Source organism: Gopherus flavomarginatus, chromosome 6, assembly GCF_025201925.1.
Source record: "Gopherus flavomarginatus isolate rGopFla2 chromosome 6, rGopFla2.mat.asm, whole genome shotgun sequence".
Taxonomy (NCBI): Eukaryota; Metazoa; Chordata; order Testudines; family Testudinidae; genus Gopherus; species Gopherus flavomarginatus.
In genome coordinates, this window is record NC_066622.1 from 70,733 (window position 1) to 83,233 (window position 12,501).

The window sequence follows — 12,501 nt, forward strand, 5'->3', positions numbered from 1 at the left end:
CTCTACCCTGATCCCGAGGCCCGCCGGGGACATCAGTTGGTGGCTCCTTCATCGGGCTGTGAGCACGGGCGTGTACTTGGCGCGGTTTACCCCTGTCCCGGACACCTGCCCCTTCTGCGGCGTGAGGGAGACCCTGGCGCACGTCTACTTGGAGTGCTCCAGGTTGCAGCCCCTATGCCGGCTCCTCATCCACATCCTATTACATTTCTGGCTGCACTTTTCCCCTCACCTCCTTCTCTACTCACGCCCTATCTGTGGCCCCATGAAGTCCCGGGACCTCCTCCTTGCCCTGGCTAAAAAGGCCATCTATACGACCAGGGAGAGGAGGTTGGCCGATGGAGACTCCGGTGACTGTGGGGCTTGTTTCCGCTCCATGGTCCGTTCACGCATCTGGGCGGAGTTCCTCTATGCGGCGTCCACTGGCTCCCTTGACGCCTTCGAGGAGCAGTGGGTGCTGTCCGGGGTTCTCTGCTTGGTGTCCTCGTCAGGTTCCCTTCTTATGACCCTTTGACCGCACTCCTGTCCGTGTTCTTTTATTAGTTGTCCCCCGTAATCAGTGGGTTCTGTGGTCCTGTGGGTCCTCCCCTTAGGCTGGGGGGGGGGAATCCTTTAGCAGTGGGCGGGTTTCAGCCGCCCACTTCCCAGACACCCAATAGTACACGCACAGATGCCATAGCACGGCAAGCATGGACCCTGCTCAGCTGTACGCTGTTGTTGTGAGCATTACAAACATCTCACACCTTATCCTGCAGTATTTATTCAGCCAAAGCAGGAGCCACCATGTGGAATAATGTGATACCCCAAGCAGCCCTGCTGGAATCCATGGATTGGAGCAATTCGCAGTTGCTGGCAACAGTCACACATCACCTTGACACAGTGGAGCGCCACTTCTGGGCGCAGGAAACAAGCACTGACTAGTGGGACTGCATCGTTATGCAGCTATGGGATGACGAGCAGTGTTTTTGAATGTGTGAGACCACTATCATGGAACTGTGCGAAGAGCTTTCCCCAGCCCTGAAGCACAGCAGTATTAAAATGAGAGCTTCTCTGACAGTTGAGAAGCAAGTGGCAACAGAGCTCTGGAAGCTTGCAATGCCAGCTTCCATCATAAGGAAAGGTACTAGAGATGTGTTCTCTGTGAGATACTTTATGCACTGCCAGGGATGGCTGTTATAGCTAAGGCATGGTATATTACACATGGGATCACCTCGTGGCTAACCATTACAATACAGTTTTAGCATTCCATTACAGTTTGGGTGTGTTCCTGATGCCAGCCTATCAACTCAAAACCTGAAAACTATGAAAATAAGTTAAGGGGAAAGTCTCCTGCATTCCCTGCTGCTTTCATATTGCCTACAACTTTGTCAATAACACATTCCATAAGGCTTCTGTTTCCACTTCCAACAAGTACCAAAAAAACAACACATATCTCTGTTTCATCAAACTTGCCCTCGGGCACAAGACGTCAATGGTAGTCTCAGATTCTCTTGCATCAACAGATGGGTACATGCGACTTTCAGATGTTCCATATATCTTGGAAGTTACTCTACCTTAACTTTGGTGAGGTCACTGTTAAGTGCTAGTTACTGGAGGTCTAGCAGATCACTTGAAATTGGCTGCTCTTTGGTCCAGCTCTTTCAATGCCTGTAGAAAGAGCTGGAAACAAGAAGGAATTAACACTGGAGACTGATGCTATGTGAAGGAAAATAGGAGTCATCCTTGGTGAATGAGTTCTTTGGCAGGACTGGAGCTGCCATCCACTATCATGAGTTACTAGAGGGAGAGAAATGTCCAGCGGAGAAGGCAACCAACTGTCTGGGCAGTACATTCAGGGGGTTAGACAGCCAGACAGCACGTGCTGGATAGTAGAAGAATCAAACAGCTGGGCAATATACACAAAGGAGTGGGGAGTCAGGTCTCTGGGATGCCTGGGCAAGGGAACAGGGAGAACGTAACCAGGGGGCTGGGCAGCAGGGCAGGTAAGGGAAAAGAACTGAACAGCTATGTGGATGGATGAAATGAAGAGCAAAGGTCAGTGTAGTGTGGTTTTGGTTTCTTTTTTTTTCCTCCCAACCGTCTATGTATTCTTATGCCGTGGCCAGCACACTGGTATGTGAGCTGCCCAGATTATTCAGGATAACATGAGAATCTCTCCTTCCCTTTCTGCAGGGACTCTGTTTTTGGAATATGGTGTCTTGGTGAGTATGGAGGAAACAGTGAGTGAAGTGAGTTTTATATTTAATGCTGAAGATGCTGGTGTCTGTAAGCACTGGGGCCTGGAAGGACAAAATGTATCTAATTAAAGTCAGTTAAAAATAAAGTTTCCTGACATGATTTCTTCCATGTAAACAGTTTCTGTAGCTGTCACAAGGCTGTTGGGTGCCCACTAATGGGCCTGTGAATGAGGATGAGGGAGTGGTAGTGTCCACCTCATTGCTTTACCATGATAAAACCGCATAGGCCCCCCTGTGCAATCCTCCCCTGCTTTGTGTATTCTTAGCTCTCTGATTTCCACCTCTTGTCCCTTTTCTCTTCTCCCACTTCCTCTCCTCTCACTTCTTGTCTGTCTTCTCCTCTCTTCTTATAAAGTAACCTCTCTCCTGTCTGTTCTGTTCACAATTCTTAGCCCCCCTTCTTCTCCCCTCTGTCTCCTTTCACACCCTCCCCCCACCTCAGTTCCCTCCTCAACCTCTCACAGTTTCTCTGGTTCAATTTGCACCCAAGCCTGGCAGCCTCTGAATGGAGAGCAGTGTTTGCAGATGAATGCTCTGGGCTGTGACAAACAGGCAGTCCCTCTTACTGAAAGCCCTGTCTCTACACTGCTCCAAAGATACAGAACATACAAACACAGTTCTCCACTCCAGACCGAGCTTGGGACAGGAAGAAAGGCTACTCTTTTCCAGTCTTCTTTCATGTTTTTCTTCTCTGCTATTTAAATGAAGCCTGCAGAAGCTCTGTACCAGACTGAAGGGGCTGCAGGTTTGGACTGGCTCTGGAGGAGAGGTACAAAGGGGATTAGTGTTTAAAGTCATGAATGGATTGGAGAAAAGTGAAAATGTTTCTTGCTCTGTTTCCTAGTTACCAGTTTGGATTTTTGTGAAAGTAACTTGCGTTTAGATACAATGCCTCTCTGATTAGAGAAAAATGTCTTTGTGACAGGGTCCCCGTAAAACAGACACAGTCCTAGTCAGAGCAGCATTTTCTGTGAGAATGACCATAGAAGTAGAATGTATGTCTGCGTGGGTGGGGTTGAAAGGCAGATGTAGAGGGGCAGCTAGAGTGTCATGAATCTTGTTTGAAAGGCTTTGCTGGGCTCAGGCTATGTGGGCATAAGCGACTCTTTAGCACTAACAAAACTCCAGGAAACTTGACTCAAAATTGTTACCAGCCCTCCCCTCCTAACACTCATACTTTGTAAGGGCCACTGAGAGACTGTCAGATGCTAAATCAAGTAACAGGCACTAAAATGTTTTCCCCTTCACATCCCTATGGCTGTTGAGAGAGGAGGCACAGGCAGAGTAGTGAACAGGGAGGAGAATAGATATTTGGTGACACTTCAAGAAATGGGACTTCTACAAGCTATAGTCCTCTGAAATATCAGAAATATGTGTAAGAGGCCTCAGAAACCTATAGAAGGGCACCATGTCTCTAACATAGTGGAAGGCAAGCCAGACATTCAGCTGCATCAGAGGAAGGAAAGTTGATGGGCATCCTGGGCAGAAGGCTAATTCTGTATTTTACTAGAATTCAGTCCAGCCTTTTTTCGATTTCCTAATAGCTCATTCTAATCTTGTTACTGCTGCTTTTAGTGATTGCTATATAGACTTAGGCTAAATTAACAGGAAAGATCAAGAGTCAACTTACATTAGATACTTCTACCTCTGAAAACCCAGTCGTACAACATGGTTGTCCCCTGCCATGGTTCCAGTTTGAAGCATACATAGGCCCTTAATACTGTTCTGTAACCAGGCTAAGGCATAGCCATGACCAATGCTTTAGTCATGTTACAGAACCACAGTTAAGGTCAGCCTATCTTATAACTCAGAAGTGTGTTGTACCTGAGTCCCTTAATATATGACTATATTTGTAGGATAGCTGTGGCCCAAGTAAGCATATAGCTTTCACGTTCCAGTCCCCTCAGCATGTATGTTACACCAGTTTAGACTCACTCACTTACTAATCTATAAGAGATGCTGCCGCCTTACAGCACCTCTGAATTTGGCCCATTAGATGAATTTATCACACTAAGTTGCCATTAACACAGATAAGAGAAACTATATGATTATCTTCAGAGGAGACTTCTAAGTTTAAATCTTAAGTCAGGTCTGAAGTCAGCTAAAAAGTGACAATTTTTTTAAAGTGCTTACATACAAATACTAGAAGTCTAAAGAATCATAGAATATTAGGACTGGAAGAGACCTCAGGAGGTCATCTTGTCCAATCTCCTGCTCAAAGCAGGACCAACACCAACTAAATCATCCCAGCCAGAGCTTTGTCAAGCCAGGCCTTAAAAAACCTCTAAGGAAGGAGATTCCACCACCTCCCTAGGTAACCCATTCCAGTGCTTCACCACCCTCCTAGTGAAATAGTATTTCCTAATATCCAGCCTGGACCTCCCCCACTGCAACTTGAGACCACTGCTTCTTGTTCTGTCATCTGCCACCACTGAGAACAGCTTAGCTCCATCCTCTTTAGATCCCCTCTTCAGGTAGTTGAAGGCTGCTATCAAATCCCCCCTCACTCTTCTCTTCTGCTGACTAAATAATCTCAGTTCTCTCAGCCATCCATCAGAGTTTCAAATTAAATCCGTATAATGCCCTGGCCTGAAGACTAAGGGTTTGGCTACACTTGCAGGTGTGCAGCGCTGGGAGTTAAAGCTGTCTTTGTACAGCTGTGTAGGGAAAGCGCTGGAGTGTGGCCACCCTGACAGCTACCAGCTCTGCAGTGTGGCCACATTTGCAGCGGTGTTGGGAGTGGTGCATTATGGGCAGCTATCCCACAGAGCGCCTCGTCCCATTTTGGCGCCATTTTGGCGTTGTGGGTTGTGGGAAGGGGATGGAAGGGTGCGGGTCATTCTGCTTCCTGTCCCAACTCCCCATGATGCATTGCTTCACATCCCAGCAATCCCTGTTTTTCCGTCCACATTTGGCGCCATCTTGACTCTCTCAATGGTTTCTGGGCAGCGCGATTTCTGTGGGAAATGGAGCCCGAACTGCTGAGGAGTATGCTGACGAGTCTTGCCAGCACATCACATTTGGCAGTTGAGCTATTCCTTAAGATACAAAGTGATAAGGGGTCTGACGATGATTGCGAATCACCTGATGCGTATGATACTAAATTGCTTCTGGCATTCACGGAAATGCTCAGCACTGTGGAACGCCGCTTTTGGGCTCGGGAAACAAGCACTGAGTGGTGCCATCACATCATCATGGAAGTCAGGGATGATGAGCAGTGGCTGCAGAACTTTCGGATGAGAAAAGTCACTTTCATGGGATTGTGTGCTGAGCTCATCCCCACCCTGCAGCGCAAGGACACGAGATTGAGAGCTGCCCTGACGGTGGAGAAGCAGGTGGCTATTGCAGTCTGGAAGCTGGCAACTCCAGACAGCTACTGATTGGTCGGAAACCAGTTTGGAGTGGGAAAGTCGACCATTGGAATCGTGTTGATGCAAGTTTGCAGGGCCATTAATCGCATCCTGCTAAGAAGAACCGTGACTCTGGGGAATGTGCAGGACATTGTGGATGGCTTTGCACAAATGGGTGTCCCTAACTGTGGAGGGGCGATAGATGGGACGCATATTCCTACTCTGGCACCACCTCACCTAGCATCTGAGTACGTTAATTGGAAGGGGTATTTCTCTATGGTTCTCCAGGCGCTTGTGGATCACCATGGGCGTTTCATTGACATTAACACAGGCTGACCTGGAAAGGTGCATGATGCACGCATCTTTCAGAACACTGGCCTGTTCAGGAAGCTGCAGGCAGGGACTTTTTTCCCAGACCGGAAGATCACAGTAGGGGACGTTGAAAGGCCCATTGTGATCCTTGGAGACCCCGCTTACCTGTTAATGCCTTGGCTCATGAAACCGTATACAAGGAAGCTTGACAGGAGCAAGGACCAGATCAACTACAGGCTGAGCTGGTGCTGAATGACTGTGGAGTGTGCTTTTGGCTGTTTAAAGGGGTGCTGGCGATCTCTGTATGGGAAGCTAGATTTGGGGGAAAGCAGCATTCCTGCGGTTATATCTGTGTGCTGTACCCTCCATAATATTTCTGAAGGGAAGGGTGAAAGATTCAGTCAGGCATGGACCTCCGAGGTTCAACACCTGGAGGCTGAATTTGCACAGCCAGAGAGCAGGGCTACTAGAGAGGACCAGCACAGGGCTTCAAGGATTAGGGATGCCTTGAAGGAGGAATTTGAGGCTGAAAACCAACAGTAATGTTTGGTGCCTTGCACGGGAGTGAAGTGCAGTGGTTACAATGTTAGTAGGAATCTGTTTTTCCTAAGCTGATTTGCAGTGCCTGTTTCTTTCCTGTTCTAAGGTATCTTTGACTTTCTGCAATAATAAAGACTGTTTTCAAAGCCAAGAATTCATTTATTGAAAAGAAAATAACTTTATTGACAGACACACAACATTTTGGGAATCTAAAAGGGCAGAGGGGTGGGGTGGGGAACTGTACAATCACAGGTTTGAATATGTCCTGTCTGGAGTGCTGTGCAATGACTGCTGCAATTCAGGATGCCTATACTGCATGGTGATGGGGGTTGAGTGCAGAGGGTAAGGGTCGTAGTTCTCAGGGCTGGTTGGTGAACGTACAGGTGTTGGAGTCAGCTGGTGGTGGTAAGAACCTGGATGCTGGGGAAGGGGGTTTGGACACTGACATTTGGGCACAAGGGAAAGAGCTTTGGGACAGGGGGTGGGGGCGGCGCGGTAGTGCTCTGCCTGCATGGCTACGAGCGCCTGGATAGAGTCCGCTTGGCATGCCAGGATGCTTATCAGCTGCTTTATGCTTTTCTTCCTGGCTGCTGCCTTTTTCTGGTGGATCCTGCTTTCCCTTTCCCTCCAGTCCTGTACTTTTTGATTCTCTGTGGCAGAGTGATCCATAACTGCTTGCAGCAAGTCTTCTTTGCTTTTTCGTGGCTTCTTCCGCAGGTTTTGGAGTCTTTGATCTGTTGACAATACGGGCAGCCGAGAACTCAAGGTTGCTTGTGGAAAGGCAAAAAAGGCAACACTTAACAGAGGCAGCATTGTTTATATCTCAGACAGTTATTCCCACACAGTGAAGGAGTAACATTCTTCACAATAGCATAATTTTCCCATACGAAAGAGAGCGCACATAACCCACAGGAGCCGCAAAATTGTGAGTAAGCGGGATTGATTGCTTCAGGGCTGTACTGTCCTCGGGGTTTCTGTGCATTGAGGAAAGCAAACAGCTGCAGGGGGCACCTACCCTGAACACTCTCCCAACATTTTCCACAGGAGTTGATCCTGGAAGATATCTCGCTGCTGCAGGTCACCTGGGAAGAGCGAGAGGGTCTTCTACAGCAATGAGGATTCCGCCCTGGCCCCTATGTAGCTTGCCTGTGTGCAGCAATAGTCCCCCCACCCCTCGCTATTCCACATCTAGGCATGCATGCATGCATGCAGACCCCTCCCTCCTCTCCCGAAAAATTTCCACCCTGAAAATAAAAGCTGCTTACCGGAAACCTGCTCCTCTGTTTGTCCTCCACCAAGTACCGGCTGCTGCGACTGGCTACCTTCCTCCTGACTTGAGAAGAGCTCCTGGCTGCATGCCTCTAGGGACTCTGGGGTGTCTTCCCCCATCCCAGTACCCTCACTCTCGGTTTCCTCCTCCCCCCCCAGCTCTGAAGTATCAATCATAGTCCTCAGATTGGCGGTGGGGTCACTCCCAAGTATCGCATCCAGCTCTTTGTAAAAACAGCAGGTCGTGGGAGCAGCGCCGGAGCAGCGGTTTCCCTCGTGGACTTTGCAATAGGCACTCCGCAGCTCTTTCACTTTAACCCTGCACAGCAGCACGTCCCGGTCATGGCCCCTTTCCAGCATGGCCCTTGATACCTGCCCAAAGGTATCGTAATTCCTACGGCTGGAGCGCAGCTGGGACTGCACAGCTTCCTCCCCTCAAACACTGATGAGGTCCACCAACTCGCCATTGCTCCATGCTGGGATTCATTTGGCATGTGGAGGCATGGTCACCTGGAAAGATTCACTGATTGCACTCCACACCTGGCTGAGCAAACAGGAAGGGGATTTTTAAAATTCCTGGGGCATTTAAAGGGCGGGTCACCTGAGGCCAGGGCAGTAGAGTTCGAACTGATGAGCAGAGTGGCTGAACGGGCATTCTGGGATACCTCTGAATACCTCTGGAGGCCAATAACAGTGCTTTTGGTGGCCACACTGGCAGAGCAGCGCTGCATCACCAGCGCTGCAATCGTTATTCCCCAGGCCGAGGTGGAGTACAGCCAGCGCTGTAGCCAGGGAGATACAGCGCTGTATGTGCCTTGCAAGTGTGGACGGTGAGTAAATTGCAGCGCTGTAAAGCCACCACCAGCGCTGCAACTCTCCAGTGTAGCCAAGCCCTAACAGAGAGCTCAGGATACTGGTAACTGACAAGTAGTTTTGGAGACTAGTTTTTGCAATCTTTTTGATTAATTTGTTTAAATAAGGGAGGTTAGACATGAGGTGACAGTTTGTGAGGTTTCTAGTCCCTTACATTCTCCTGAAAACTTAGTTTCCATCCTGCTCTCCATATTTCTCTTCAAACCATTGTTCCCTAACACCACACTTTTTCTGTCTGTTCCAAACCACGTAACCCAGGGGTGGTCATTTTATGAGAGCAGCCTTTCTTCAGTCTCATTGAATGCAATGGCTGATAGTGGCCTTTCTCTACTAGATGTAGAATCATTGCCACTTGCAAAGGCTGTAGGGAAATGGTGGCCGTCTTAACTGAGAGCAACCTGTGGGCTCATACCCACTGGAAGTAATAGGAGAATAGGGCCAGGACAGATAAGGGCAATCTTCTCAAGGATGCTGCCCGATATCAGATCTTGAGAAACTATTTGAAAAACAAGCTGAAAATCATGAGACTTCCAGTACTGTTGACAAGCTGATGACAAATAAAGAAATATTCATATCTGCAGAGGGCAAAATTGTCACAAGAACTAGTGAAAGATATTTGAATTCACTGCCAATGAAATAAGAACATCCACCTCCCTCACAATGTTCAGAACTAAATGCAGGCCCCCTCCCCATTCTTTGACATAACTTTCCTGCAATATCATTCTCAAGTCCATCAGCATCTTCACACTGGATACTTTAAAAAAAAAAAAACCCAACAATAATAATTGGAAGCTTGCTCCTGCCAGAAGAGTTGAAGGTGAGTGAGTTTTTTGGTTAACTTTTTGTGGTATGCATGCATATGGTGATGCATAACCTTATAAATATTTAGATAGATACAACATTGTGAGAATTGATGTCTGGCACATTGGTTGTTTTGACTGAATGTTCCTATACTACACTGTACTGTCCGGCATGCCACAACAGCACCAACTATAGACTTCCCACCCTCCATCTGGTACTCAACTGGCCAGTAATTATGTGAGGTAGTCAGGTTCCATAGGGCAATTGTTGCTTGCTTTCATGGTGAAGTAGGCTCTTAGATGTGATCTGGAGCTAAGTGCCAGGTTTAGCTTGCCACACAAGTATCAAGATGTCTCCTTCCTCCTCCTGAAGTTCTGTGGACACTGATGGTTATTTCATGTCTTGAAAAACCCAGTTCACTGATATGTGGTTATAAAGCACCACACAGTGGATATCATTCCCAAATACTGGGTGGTGCATGCCTTTTGAAGCAAAAACTCCATGGACTACTGGTCTTGGCCTCTGGTTTTCTACAGGTTCTGCCAGAATATCTTTCACCACCTTTCCTCAAGATATCTTGTGGCTGCTTTTCAAAAACTCCAGCAGAAACATTTATTATATAATGGCATTTCTTTGCTGCACATACTATAGTTAAGGTTATTTTGGGAGTTTCCTTAATTCCGCCCTCCAGGCCCCTCCCCCTTCTAATTTGTTCACAATTTTCTGACAGTAGCACCTGTTGGTCTGGCATTCCTCAGGATTGGTGTCAACTAAAAAGTGATCTCTTTTTAATTGAAAGCTTCAGCAAAATTACTTTGTCCATTTCTGAGGTATGTAGGTAAAAAATCTAATGCACACACAGTGCAGGATAATCTGTGTACAATTAATAAATTTGAAGGCCAGAAGGGAACATTATGATCATCTAGTCTGACCTCCTGCATAATAGGGACCATAGAACCTCACATAATAATTTCTGCACTAAACCCATGCAACTGAATTCAATCAACTGAACCCAATGAGTCCTTTGTTGGGTGTAGCCTCCCTGTCCTCAATATAGGGCATAGCTTCCCTGTCAATAGGTATATTTTTATGTAGGGTGTGCAAGTCCCTGTATTTAACTGGCCAATGCAAGATCATGCATTCAGGACTAAAGAATGTAGTCTGTACTTAAAGGAAGGGGGAGTGTAATCTGGAAAGCAGTGCTTTGTAAAGGACTTGTGGTCATGATAATCAACTGAAAATTATATAAAAATCAGGAATAGAGAAGTGATATTACCTCTGCATACAGTATTGGTGAACCTACTACTGGAATACTGTGTCCAGTTCTAGTGACTGCACTAAAAAAAAGTTGAAAAATTGGGAAGAGTTCGGAGTGGAGTCAGAAGAATAATTTGAGAATATGATACATAGTTAGAGACAATTTAAAGAACTTGTTCTGGTTAGTTTGTCAAAGATAAAAGTAAGAGATGAGTTGATCACAGTTATAAGAATCCAGATGGAGTGACTTCTGACAGCTCTTTAATTTAGCGGACAAAGGCAAAAACAGCTTCCAGTCATTGGCTCTTGAATTGGACAAATCTAAACTGGAAATAAGGTGCAAATTTTTAACAGAGTTTCATCAACCATTGGAAAAATGTATGTAAATATAAGGTTGATTCTTTATCACTTGAAAGGTGTAAATCAGGACTAGATGTTTATGTCTGTAACTTAACTACAAGTTATTGTGCTTGATGCAGAAATTATGGGCGAATTCTCTAGCTTGTATTATGGCAATCAGACTAGATCAGTGGTTCCCAAACTTTAACAGCCTGTGAACCCCTTTCACTAAAATGTCAAGTCTCACGAACCCCCTCCTAAAAATGAATATTTCCAGGGATTTTCTCCTTTACCTGAGTATAAATTATAAAAGCAGTGATCTTGGAAATATTTTTATGACATGCTTATTACACATTATTTATCATTACAGTATTTTGATCCATATCCCAACTGCCCCCATGGCCTCTTTCCCTCCCCTGTATCCCTCTGCCCCCCCATAACCTCCTTCCCTCCCCCGTATCCCTCTGTCCCCCATAGCCTCTTTCCCATTCCTCTGCCCCCCCAGCCTCCTTCCCTTCCCCATATCTCTGCTGCCGCCCATATCCGCCTTCCCCCCCATAACCCTCTGCCCCCATGGCTTCCTTCCCTCCCCCATATCCATCTGCCCCCAGGCTCTCCCTCCTGTCTATGCCTGCTGCCACTCATGGGCTGCCTCTGTTCCCCATGACCTCCTTCCCTCCCCCATATTCCTCCCCTGTATCCCTCTGTCCTCCCATGACTTCCCTCTGTCCTGCCTGGCCTTGCCAGGTTTTTTATGAATTTGCCAGTTGCCAGAAAAATAATTTAATCTGCTGGGTGCTTTTATATGGGTCTAAATATTTGCATTATTTTCACAATACATTGCGATATCTAATGTTAAAGTTTCTGTGTCCTGCTAAAGATGCTGCAGTGTTTCCACCTCTGCAGTTTAAGTAAGAAAGTGATGTTATCAATCTTAGCTCTATGTGTTACTTCTCTAGATACTGTAAGTGTTTGTTAAAGGGAGGTTCTGGAATTGCCTTGCAGTTGGGATTGCCATGGGTTTGCATGGTGGTGGTGTGCTATTTTTTTTTTTTTTGGCCTCCTCCTCCTCCATCCCTCTGCCCGCCAAGGCCTCCCTCTCCCCCCATCCATCTGTCCCCCATTGCCTTCCTCTCCCACAATCCCTGCTGGCCCCATGGCCTCCCCCTGCATCCCTCTGTCTGCCAAGGCCTCCTTCTCCCACCATCCCTGCTTGCCCCATGGCCTCCCTCTCCCCCATCTATCTGCCCCTCATGGCCTCCCTTTCCCCCAACCCTGCTGCCCCCTCGCAGCCTCCTCGCCCCATAGCTCTGCAGGCCTCCACTGTAGCGTCACTCCTCCCATCCGTATCCCTTCCATTGGACACTCAGGAGCCAATCAGATCTTCTCTCTGTCCTGTCACACGTGAACGAGTTACTCAACACTGGAGCCACGTGGGAATCCGGGGGCGGGGCCAGGCTTGAAGGAGGAGTCGTCTGTCCGAATGAGCCGGCTACTGATAGAGTGCGACGCTCGGAGGCGGGTTT

General features: G+C 47.3%; 1 protein-coding gene across 1 annotated transcript in view; it reads left to right on the forward strand.

The window, feature by feature from the left end:
* The first annotated feature begins 2,861 nt into the window (after positions 1-2,861).
* The window catches only part of PLXNB1 (plexin B1), a 244,001-nt gene continuing 234,361 nt past the window's right edge, over positions 2,862-12,501 (forward strand). The window contains exon 1 of the mRNA XM_050959798.1: positions 2,862-3,003. The gene's annotated coding sequence lies outside the window, so the exon portion shown is untranslated. The remainder of the gene's footprint in view (positions 3,004-12,501) is intronic.